The following is a 12,049-nucleotide window of genomic DNA, read 5'->3' on the forward strand; positions in this document are numbered from 1 at the left end:
TCTATTATTTTCAGACCATGAAGTGAATACTGGTATTTACTTTTTTCCAAATGTAAGTACTTTCAGTTTCTGTTGTGCAGAAAAGCTTTTGAATTAATTACTTTTGTTTTCAATTTAGCTAGCAGATACAGAGAGAATATTTTCTTCATTTGGACTAGTTCACTCAAAGTTAAGATGACATTTTGGGGAGTTAAAAAGGCAGGAAAGCTTGTTTTCCTTTTCAAATGTATAAATAAAAATCAAGTGGGAAGGGATGAGCTCTGCTAATTTTAAAAACTTGAAGGATGTGGGGCCAGATTTTAAAAAATATTTAGGCACCTAAAGATTCAGATAGGTGCCTAATGGGATTTTCAAAAGTGTCTGAGTACGTTAGGTGCCTAACTCCTATTGATTTTAATGGGAGTTAGCCACCTAACCTGTTAAAGTTTGAAAATCCCACTAGGCAGCTATTCTGCATCTTTAAGCATCTAAATACCTTTGAAAAAATCTGGTTTATGAGAACTGGAAACAATCTGTCAATTCACTAACTAAAGTTAATACTTAATTTGTTTTAATAAATCAGTTTTAAGTGCAAAAAATGTTTTGATGATATTCTCCTTAGGTACCAAGCACATTTAAGGTAGTTTTATTTAACTAATGAAAATAATTTCAAAACAACTGCTGTTGTAAATTTTTAATTGATTTCCAATTTCTGTCCAAATACAGCTTGACACAAAACCCTACTAAAAAAACTCCTATCATTTATTTAATAAGAAATGGGTCAGTTACCATTTTTTAACATCATATAAAAATTTGACTCTGAATAAATGTATAGTAAGCTATGTAATTGTTTAAATAAATTAGTATAGATATAGTGTATCCTCTAGGCTATCAAAAAGTAGATCAAATTTAGTGTAAATGTGTTGTATTGTTTGTATTACAGTATGATCATTTCTTTTAGAGTAAATGTGGGTAGACAGTGACAAACATGACAGAGAATAGGGAATGGTATCTCTTTAAACAGAAATCTTTTACCGTTTCCAAAGTGCTTGAAAGCTTGTCCCTCTCATCAAGAGAAGTTGGTCCAATAAAAGTTAAAACCTCACCCGCCTTGTCTCTCTAATATCCTGGGACCAACATGGCTACAACTACACTGCATACTGAAACACAGTCTGATCCTCAGAGGGCTTTCTGTGTTAGTAAAAATGTCATGACTTTCCATGCTTTTGTTTTAATATTAAGCATGCTCATTTTACAATTCAAAAGAATCTCTTAACTGCACCCTTGCAAACTCAGTTTTGATTGAGAGAGCTCAGAGCTCTTTCTTTCTTGTATGTAATCACCAGTAAAAGAAGTTCTGCATATTATTTAGGCCATCAGTTGCGTGTATATATCTCATTGTCTTCTAATTATACTCTCATTGAGACCCGTGCAACCATATTGCCATTTGGGTTGCCTAGATGTAATTGAATGAAACTTTGTAAACATTTGTATCTATGCACAAGAAAGAATAGAGTCCAGCTTACTCTGTTTTAACAATAGTATGGATTCTGCAGGACTTACAGCAATATATATATAATATATATGTCACTAAAGTAAGCACATACGATTCTGAATATACTCATGGAGAAGGTCTATTGATTAAGAAAGTCATTTTTATATGAGAGAGACAAGGTGGATGGGGGTAATATCTTGGTCAAAGAGACAAGCTTTTGAGCTCCACAGAACTCTTCTTCAGGTCTGTGGAGCTCAAAAGCTTGTCTCTTTTAGCAACAGAAGTTGGTGCAATAAAAGATTACCTCACACATCTTGTCTTTTTCATATCCTGGGACCAACATTGCTACAACAACACTGCAAACAACTATCTTTATATAGTCACGTTTCAGAGTAAAACTGCCAATAAGATGTCTGTTGTAATCTCCAGAGCCTTGTAACTCCCCAAAATGGCTACTTTTAACACTTCCTCCTAAAACAAAGTTGTTATGTGATGACATTAGGCTTGGTCATTGCCACTTCATAGCGGTGCAGTGTCGCAAAGTTACAATGTTGCATTCACATTACAAAAAAATTTGGGATATTTAATGTCCTACAAACTGTAATTAGCAAAGCTCAAGTCCTCTTCTTCAAATTAATAATGTCTTCTAATAAATTGTATAGATACTTGTAAATAATTGAATGAACGCTTAAGTGAATTGGTTAAAAACTATTCCAGGCAAACTTCTAAACCATTGTCTCAAATATACCTTTGTCTTGAACTTGACATATTACATAATTTTATCATTTATTTTATTATGAATGTTAAATATCTTGTGTTCCTTTAATAGTTTTATCAATTTGGAGTACTCAATTAAATGTATATGGCAATGCCTCTCGACAAGTGGGAATTATCGGTGCTTACTCAGTTCTTTCCTAATATGCTGTGATTCTCAGCAGGACATCTTTCAGTCCTTGAAGCAGTGCTCCTTAGTGAAGGGGAAAAAGTGCACATTTTTAAAGCAAGGTGACACACATTTCCTAACACTCAATCTTCTGAAGCCAGTTAGAAAAATAAATTAGTTTTTACTGGTCTCCTGAGAGCACACATGCTGGGTCAGGGCAAAAGATATTAGTGTGCTAATAGTTGCTTTGATGCTAGGGGACCACCTTGACACATAATGTTCAGCAGGAGGAATGCTGCCTACAGTTAGAATTGTAAACTGTATTTAGCATGTTTAGACACCTTTAACTAGCTCTTTGATTTCAGAATCTCATGCACTTAAACTCAGGAGAATACAGAATGAAATATAATGTCAGCAAGGTCACTGTTAAATTCTATAATAAAACAAAGCACCAGATGTTTATCAAATTGGTTAAAGTTTGTACTAGGCGGAAGTATATGTTGGGATTTTGTTATCTTGGGGCACTCAGTTATGTTGATACGGAGCCAAACCTTGAGTGGTACTGAGCAACCACAGCTCGTGTTGAAATGCATGGGACTAGTGGATGCTTTGCACCACCGAGGATATCAGTCACAGATTTAAATGCTTTCTTCGTCCCTCAGTAATATTTAGTGTTAACTTTATTCTCTCTAGCTACACAGAGTTATAGTCAATTTATTTAATAGTTTTGGATACACATAAATCTGAGGAGATGATGGAACACTTAAAAAAATCACAAGAACTTTCTAGTTGGTGATAATCAGAGAATCCCCCATAGTTCTAAAGCAGCCCTCCTATACTGTAATGCTGGTTCTATCACTAGCACCTCTCTGAAGTACTTTGACTATCTTCTGGGCATAGACTGTGTTGAAATGACAGTGGATTTCATGAAAACAGACAAAAGTTTTGTGTGCAAGCTGAACCATGCAGCTGTTATGTTGACTTAATAAGGTTGGCATGTTTTCCAGAGCTAGAAATGCAGAGAAATTGGCATCAGAAAGTAATGCACTGAAATTTCACTTTGATATTTCACTCCCAAACCATGGCATGAAGGAAACCTGACACAGTTTCCAGCAATTCCAAACAAATTATGTGTTATGAAAATGCTTACAAAGATAGACTTTTTCAGCTCATCTTGAGGATGACCTGCAAAGGAAGAGCAAAATGTGCTCTTTAAGTGTTATGACTTTTAAGGGAGGCCTAATATTCATTTTTAAAGAATTTTTTCTTTTATTTGAGAAATTTTATATCTTGTCTACTCATTCTTTCCTGGAACATCCAGTGATTGACTGGAGAACTACTCGGTTTATGACCTCCGAGAAATCATGCAAGAAAAACATGATTGACTGAGATGGGGCATTGTTATCATGCTGATCATTATCATCTCATTGTTACCTTTTTCTTCCTGTTTTTTTGTATTCACCTGCTGTTTTGTGCCTTCTACTTAGGCCTTGTCTACACTGCCACTTTACAGCGCTGAAACTTTCTCTCTCAGGGGTGTGAAAAAACACTCCTCTGGGTGCTGCAAAGTGGCAGTGTAGACAGTGCACCAGCACTGGGAGCCACTCCCCTCATGGGGGTGGGTTTTTTACTTTGCTGGGAGAGCTCTCTTTTACAGAGCTGGGAGTGCCGCGACTACACAGCCATGTTGCTAGTGAAGACATACCCTTAGGACCATTCCTACAAAGACTTAAGCAGGTGCCTAACTTTCTTTGTGAGTAATACCCTTGATTTCAGTGGGACCCCATCAAAGTTAAGCATGCAAGTAAGTCTTTGGAGGATTGATGCCTTAAATTGAGTATAATATAGACAGTGTCCAAGTTTGTGTGTGTTAGTCTTGACTGGAAATACATACACAGTACTAGTATTTTTCAAGTGTGTGGAGATGTACAATATTCAGAAAAGGGATGTGATAATTCCAAGCTTTCTGAATTTCTTGAATATCGAATGTGGTTATCAGTATCTGCTGGATACTGAATTTCAATCAGTACTGAAAATCTCATAAGGAGCAAGCACTAAGTGTTTCTCTAGGGCTAGGAAAGATGTGGCCCTGGGATACCTCTTGAGCCAAACTAGATGTAGGCAGAGAGTGAAAGGACTCCAGAGAATGAGTAGCATGAGCCAGGAAGTGTGGGTAGGGGTGTTTGTCTGTCTGTTTCTCAAACTGGGGAAGAATAGCAAGAGTGAGCCACACAGCAGAAAGGTGTGAGTGAGGTCTTCGGGGCAAGGGAAAGTACAGAACAGACCACATACTTTTTATGCCAAGACAAATGTTTCCAGATTCAAAATTAAGGTAATTAAAAAAGTAGCAAATACCCTTTTTCTGACTGTCAATAGCTGATAATTTTTTTGTTTTCTCTGCTAGAATAACTTAACCTCTTCTTTTTCCCTTGTCTCCCTCCCTTGTCTTATTCACTTCCTCCCCAACTTGGCTTCCTAACATCCCCATCTTTGTAGTGCCACTGTGCAGTGGTGCTTAAAAAATTCCAACAAACTAACCCCAAGTACCGCTGGTCTTAAGCATCAGCAGCTTTCTTTTTGAAGTGACACCTGTCAGCCAGGAATGGCTCTTGAAAAGCTGAGATACCTGTTGGATGTAGGTTGCAAAAATGTCAGGGGAAGAAGGTTTAAATAACTGGAAAGGAAGGGCCTGCAAGCAAGGGCAGTGAGAAGGAAGGTTTTAGGTGAGCAGAGTGAATGAGATTGAAAGGAGTAGGGAGAACAATAAAATGTCTACTAGAGAACTGTGGACAGAGGGGAAGAGAAAACAAGAGATGTACTGAGATGGTATTGAAAACCTGCCTTTTGACTGAACAGTACGTTACATGTTTTGGTGTCAGTGATAGCGTGCTTCAGTAAACAAAAGGATTCCCAACTAGTAGTGTGCAAGGATAGAATCATGACTATATTAGATCAGTCAAAACACAGAAGTTCCTGATGCCGTTTTATTATGAGATTTTAGAAACATTGATTTTTTTCCATTCTGAATTACTTTCTGAGAGAGCAGTTTTCATCCTTTCCAAAAATTGAAAAACTTTACCGTGGCAACAGAGAACATGTGGCTAAGGCTATATTAAATTAATATGGTTAAAGGCTAACCTTTTTAATGACCAGGACTGGATTTTAGTATTCTGTGAGATTGATCTGTACACAGGTCCATGATGCTGCAGTCCTGGAATTTGTCTCAGAATCTATAACCTAAACTTCCTCTAAAATAATTTTTTGTCCTTAATTACATTTCTAGCCATTTACATTTCTAAATGTGAACCAAATGTAAACTGCTGCTGTGTTGTCTGCCTGAGGCTGCAGACAGCCTGAATCCAAAAGCTCTGAGATGTTTGCACTGTTCAGTTTAATCAACCATTTTTAGCTACTTCACTGGTATTCATTTTAGCAAAAACATCTAGCTAATGTGCTTATCCATGGCTGTTGGTTGCAGCGGAGGCAGTAAGTTCTTGTCAAAGGTTGCTGGCCTAGGGAACTGCGCGATCAAGCACAAACAAAAATATCATCTCTGACCTTGCACTAGAAGGAGGGTCGGGGTGAGATGCATTTCTTGTCAATTGCCAAAAGCAGAATCACCTCTTGGTTGGTTCCTGCTTCACACAGTTTCCCTCCTGGGTGTTAAAATCTTTAAATGTCACCTTCGCAGCTGCCAAGACCTCCAGCTTTTCATCAGCAACTACTACAGTGTGTATATGTTTTGAAAAAAAGCTGATGCAAACTGAAAACATGGAGGTGTACCATAGCACTTTAATATAAAAACAAAACAAGGAATATGTAACTTAATTTTATAAGTTATAAAGTACAAGGGTGTGCTAGATGCTTCATGTCACAGACTCCTTCTCTAAAGAATTTGACGTAGTTATGATCAGAGGTGAAATTTGGTGAGCACCTAAGGTTTTATTTCTTCTTTTCTCCTTGCTCTGCTTATTTGTTCTTCTTTATCCTATTCTATACCTTGTATTTATTTGTTATATTGAATATAAAGTACTTGGGTTTTTTTAAATTTACTTGACGCTACTGCAAAATGTCCAGTTTGCCATAGAATTCAGCACTGGAATGTTACAGAGAACAATGCTGTCTTGCCTATGCATACAGAATTCAAGACAAGATTCCTTTCTATCCTGTGGGAGAAAGATTTTTATTTTTGTCTGGTTAGGACATAAATATAGTTTTTCATATTCAGGATAGGATGAAGAAGCCCCTTTAAACAGCTTGGAGTTGAGAAGCAATTTATTTATAATCCAAATTTTTTCCCTTAAATCACTGTTTTTCCTTGTTGGCAGTTGATAAAAAATGCTTTTCAAAAGAAGGAAGAGTAAACTGCCTTAGGACTTGACACCAGTATCTCTTTGCAAATGGCTTGCAAAAATTTTCCTTGCTCAGAAAGAGAAAATTGCCCCCAGCCTACAAACTAACCATATTTTCTTCTTGATATGTGCAGCCAGTGCCATTCTAGTTGGTGAATGATTCAAACCCTGTAGCAAATGTTTTCACTAGTGGATTAACAATGCGATTTGTTATATGAGAAACAAACAATGGCTTACAAAGTTAAATTACTTTATGTCCTTGGAAATGTATTTCAGTTAATTTGGTACAGCTTACCTTGTTTCAGTGAAGTCTTGTTGATTGCAATAGGAGATATTTTATGTTTAATATATTAAGACATCCAAAGAAAATGATGATGAATATAAAGAATAATTTGCAGATTGAAAAGTACCTAGACTACTTGCTTTTTATAAAACCATCATTGTTTTAATACCATCCTAGAAGCTAGAAAATGTCAGTTCACATATTTTTTAATTTATTAATAGCTAAGATTCTCTCTATATTGCTTCTTTACAGCACTTTACAATCATTGACTAATATAAAGGATTTGGGTAAGGAGGCATAGCACTTCAACAAAAACTCCAAACAAATAACTACTTAAAACTTTTAACAGAATATTGTCAGTGAACATACAGTCCATCAATTCACTTCAACAGGAGTAGCTACTACTACAAGGAAATAACCAAACCATTACTCAACGTACAGTATAACCCTTGTGAAGTTATATAACTGTGGTTCCATGGAAGAAGGAATGAATTACCTGGATCCCATCTGACTCACTAATGATCTTCAACTCCTCAAGTACAGCTAAAAATGATAGAAAGGAAAAGAGAACATAACTGGTAGAATTAAAATAAAATTACCTAAATACTAAAGAGAGAAACCAGTCAAGTCAATTGAATATTCTATAAAATTTTTTTATAAATGTCTAACAAGGCATGAATAACTCATGACAGATTACACAAGACATTTCTGCATTATTATTTTCACTATTTATACATTAAAACAAATAAGTATGGTGTCAAAAATATACTGAATATTAAACTTGCATATAAATTCCATCTGTAGTAAAGCCCTGAGTTTTATTGCATTTGAATGAACAACCTCCAAATGAAACCCAAAATGGATAACTGAAATCTGAGTACTTCTGAACCATTTGAATGCCACAGTCCTTACTGCACATTCATAAGACATAGTAGTAACGTGTTTTGGAGGTAGGAAGGAGGAATCTCTATCCATCTCCAGTGTCTTGAGTGAGAAACATGGTTGTCTGGACCCAGCACAAGTTTAGCTGGGAGCATGTAGTTAGAATTAAGGCAGTGAGAGGATGGGTTGCTCAATAGAGAGGAGGGGGGAAACTGGAAGGCTGGGACAAGACGGAACATAGGAATAGGCACTCCACTTATTGCCAGGCATCCTAAACCTCCCTCATCGCTAGTGATGTGGCTCCTTTCAGTTCACCTTCAGCATTCTGATCCAGTCATGCACCCTGTGCCCATCCTCTTTCCTGTTGCAAAACTCTACTCTGTGATATAAGCCACAGCCTGAATCTTCTCTTCCAAACTACCAAAATCCTTTCAGTTCTCCTAATCCCCCTCAGAATATTCTTCTAACCCTCCTTTCTACCAAACAAGCTACACTTTCCTCCTCCCTATGTTTATTTTAAGATTGTTGTCCCGGGTTTGTTACCATACTGTCATCTTGTAATAGTATTGTAAAGCCAGAAGTTGATGGTATACTTTAAAAAATGCCCTTCTGGCATAGACCCAAAACTACTTTTATGTGGTTAGTTAACTGCAAAAGACATGCTTAATTACCTGCAACTACTGTGTCACCAATAAATACACCTGTCTTGTCTTCAAATGTAAATATGTGTAACCTGGGTTAATTCTGACTTTGGAGATTTAGGCTAATGGAACGGTATTTGTGAATTTTGTTCTTGGACAGTACAGTCTCAGAAACCATAAGTACAGTGTGTGGAGCTTACATAGATGATGCTTTCTTAGCAGAAAACTTGGCTTCAGCTCAGAAGCTAACTGGGACCATTAATTTAGCCTGAACCAGCAATCTTAAGTATGGTCTTGTCTGTTTAAACAAAAATCTTGTCTTGTTTTAATGATTACTATCGAGGTTTTGTATCCTCACCCATTTTTCCTTCACTGTCAGTCAGGAAATTGCCTTCTCATTTGAATAGTAAGTAGTCTTTTGGATTCAAAGATCTAGCCCCATTGTATTTAATTCTTTTTTTTTTTAAATAGTGGCTAAAAGAGCCCTGCATCACGTCTAAAAGTTTATGGAGCAAGCTTACTTTTGGTCATTTAGATTGTTAGAAGCAATGTTGGCACACATCACTGTGTCTTGAAACTGTGGCTCTGAAATTCTTTAAAGTAGTATCTATATTTTACTTTTGAAATTTATGCTAGTTTTATTTTCATTTTTTAAAGACAAATTTTATTGAGAAATAGATTATCATAGTGTGGATACAAGTACCAGATATTGACACTTGTCCCTGCAAACAACTGTAAAACAAGCGAACCCTGGAGTAAAATATTTTTGTTATGTTCATGCAATGTGCAAATATATATATTTTTCAACAGTCTGCCTGAACCCTGACATCCAAATTGTGCACTAATGGATCTGGCTGATTTTTGTGCTAATCGGAGGGAAGCAGAGCCTAAATAAATCAAATGCATAACTTTTTTTTGTTACAGTATATTGCTGTAAATTGTCGAACAAATACTGCTAAATCTAAGCTATTTTAATTTCCTGTTTATATTAAAAAATGCATGTTAGGGAAATGAGAACTTTGAAGGAAGTAAAAAGCGAAAATGCTCTCATGTTAGATAACCTTATGTGGTTTTAATTCACTGGAAGATTTAAAAATGAAGAGACAAGGCTGACCATTTCTCAGAAACTAGGGCAATAGAAATTGCATCTGTCATCACGACTGACAAGCAGAATGCAATAAGTATCTTGAAAAGTATTAGCTGAAAAGGCAAAAAACCTGCTTACACCAAACTAACACAGAGATTGGTAGCACACCATATACAAGAGCCTTGAAAATTTAGGTTACATCTGGGATGTGCCAATTAATAGTTGAGATATGTAAGTGATAATGAGGTTTTTTTTGCAGTGTTAGTGTTCCACCTCCTTGTGAAAGGATATTGAATTGATGTGCACACCATGCTGTATTGAAAGTGATATTTTATTTAAATCTGACAGTATTGAAAGAGCAGGAACGCTTCCCTTATTTCCTTTCCACACACCTCTGGCTTTTGGAGATAGGGCAAAACAACAACAAAAAGAATCTAAAACAACCCCAAAGCCCTGGCCAGTCAGCCATTGTTTAGAATGGCACCAAAAATATTGAAAATTAAAAATAACTTTAGTGTTGCTGTTTCCCCCTTACGATAACTGATGTCACACACACTTTCTCTGATAGCTAATGTATAATGGAGTACTTTGAATTTCAGAGTGGGGAAAAATATTTATATAGCTTGCTTTTCATTTACTGTTCATCATGCTGCCACTAGATGGTGATAAATGTTTGCACAATTTTAATAACCATAGGCTAATAAGGATTGCAAGGAAACTGTTTTTCATAAACTGATTTAGCTCTCTGCTAATATATGGAAAAATTATATTACAATGGTATTCATTAAGTGCACATACAAATTAATAATCAGCATATTATGGCCTCCTTTCCCATGGTAATTTTAGCTCCCAACAACTTAAAATATCTTCCTTTTGTGACAACTGATGATTTATTTTTATACACTAGGCGTTTTAAACTGCATTTAGACTTGGAAATGTTTATATCATTTTTTGTATAAATTAGAGATAAATGGGTAGTGAGCTACCTTTCACACCACACTCTTTATGGGCATTTGATAAATATCTGACTTATGAATTGGTATATTGGGCATTATGACAATAAACACCAGTTCTGAATGTGCTATTCTGTTTCCCAGGGTGGTGCGTAGCTGACTGACACTATTGTGATTATGGGTGTACTATTTTCACTACTTCCTTTAGCAAAGTTTTAAAATAAAACTGCTGTTTGGAGGATCCTCAGATTTCCTGGAGGAAAGTGGTTACCTCCATGTTTGTTGATAACCATTTGTATGATATCCCAAATCATATCAAGAAGGTCCATCTGTTGTATGAAGTAAATATTATAGCATACTACAAAAAGTCTTCACTTTGACAGAGTCCCTTTTAAAGAAACAAATAACCAGATATTGAATATTATTATATCTATTTGTGATCTAAACAAATATATAATCTTCTCAATAACTTCTGAGTCTGTCATCTGTGGAAATTTATATTTTTCCAGCAAGGAAATTCAGATATTTAAGTTTTAAAAAAAAAAGTAGTACAAAATCGTTTCAGCACCGAAGGAATACAATAGGAGGGAATCATGAGCCTTCCTTTTGTACTTCAAAAACGTTCATGTTACATCCATCAAAAAGATGAAGAAGGGGAAAAAATCATTCTGGAAATCAATAGAACTGGGGGCATAATTTACAAATGAACAGAGAGGCCATTTGATAATTATAACAGTGATTTCAATTATTGCATTATGTGACTAGACTAAATATAATTTTTATCATTATTTTGGCTGCTAGAGAAATGGTTCAGCCAAATTAATATAAACACCTCAGGTGGAACTGCTGTGTTCAAGAATATAAATATTGAAGGTTATCATTTTCATTTGACATTAAAATGAATTATTATGGAATGAGTACCTATTAAAATAATATCATTTTGGAAATGATGGTTTTTTTCATCCTGCAACTTGTACTGATTTTAGTGCTATTAGAAAGCCTTCTTAGTGAAAATGCTTTTATTGCTGTTTACACTTATAAGCAATCCTATTCTAAATACTGATATTTTGAAATGTGGGTGCCTAAAGCAAGATATTTAAACGTCACTGGCATTCTGTATTTACATTGTTGTGAATTTTCTCACCTGAGAGAGGAGACGGGTCCTGGGCTAAAATAGTTTGAGTGCTTGTTGGAGGGATGCACCCAATGAGCAGTGATGGGAAATTACACCTTCACAACTGGGCCCCTCACTTACGGAGTCCCACAGGGATTGATTCTCTCTCCAGTCCTGTTCAACATCTGCATGCATCCACTAAGGGAACTGACACGGACCAACATGCCAGCAATATGCAGATGACACATAACTCTACCTATTCTTTACCCGTACGACCATACCGTTAGCATCAAGTTGACCACAGGAACTTATGACCATCACAAACCTCACTGCCTTCTACTCTAAGTGCAAGACACTCTTCTGTGACCTTGATTTCTCTA

The 12,049-nt window shown here is 36.0% G+C and overlaps 1 protein-coding gene across 4 annotated transcripts in view; it reads left to right on the forward strand.

Annotated features, from left to right (window-relative positions):
- The window catches only part of UBR3 (ubiquitin protein ligase E3 component n-recognin 3), a 197,657-nt gene that overhangs the window by 112,743 nt on the left and 72,865 nt on the right, over nucleotides 1-12,049 (forward strand). The window lies entirely within an intron of this gene.

Source organism: Terrapene carolina, unplaced genomic scaffold, assembly GCF_002925995.2.
Source record: "Terrapene carolina triunguis isolate 2854851 unplaced genomic scaffold, T_m_triunguis-2.0 Scaffold62, whole genome shotgun sequence".
Classification (NCBI taxonomy): domain Eukaryota; kingdom Metazoa; phylum Chordata; order Testudines; family Emydidae; genus Terrapene; species Terrapene triunguis.